The following is a 733-nucleotide window of genomic DNA, read 5'->3' on the forward strand; positions in this document are numbered from 1 at the left end:
TGTGATTATCCATCAACATCCATTCCTTTCATTTTAGTCTCAATAATTCCTCATCTCTGCTTTTCTAACTCAACCATTACAATTTCCTATAAATGAGCTTTATTGAACATAAGTTCCAAATATAACTGTAAAACTGAAGTTAATAGTGTTGAAGGCGTCAAAAAAGTGACAAACTGAGGAAAATGAGCATCAAAAGGGAGATTAAAACGTAAGAAAAAGTTAAAAACATCGCTTAAAAGCCAATTTTGACGGGAAGACAACACAGCACAAACCCCTCTAAGAGTAAAACAGGCCCATCCAGGCCAGATTAGTCTCATTCCCAGGTTAAATACATCATGTAGGGGGGAGTCCTGGCTCGCCCAGTGTAGCACCCTTAGCAGCAGCTCCGGTTTGACTATGTCGTCCCCCATCTCTATCTCCCTTCCCGTCTACAAGCTATTCTATCATTTAAAGGCCACAAAAGCCCCCCAAAAATATATTTAGATGCATCATGTAGGGAAAAAGAGACGGGGGTTAATGCTATCGGCTAGGCTAGCCTCTAGTAGCTGTGTGACTATGGTAGAGATACACTTTGAAACAATGGTAGCCATTTGTAGCAGTGGTAGAATGGAAAACCCAGTTCCCCCATACATGTTTATATTTTTATGCATATACCAAGATTTGGAATGACAGTCCGTATCACATCAGAACACTATCATCCATTACATATTTCAAAAAGGCATACAAACAGCTC

This window comes from Etheostoma spectabile, chromosome 24 (assembly GCF_008692095.1).
Source record: "Etheostoma spectabile isolate EspeVRDwgs_2016 chromosome 24, UIUC_Espe_1.0, whole genome shotgun sequence".
Lineage (NCBI taxonomy): Eukaryota > Metazoa > Chordata > Actinopteri > Perciformes > Percidae > Etheostoma > Etheostoma spectabile.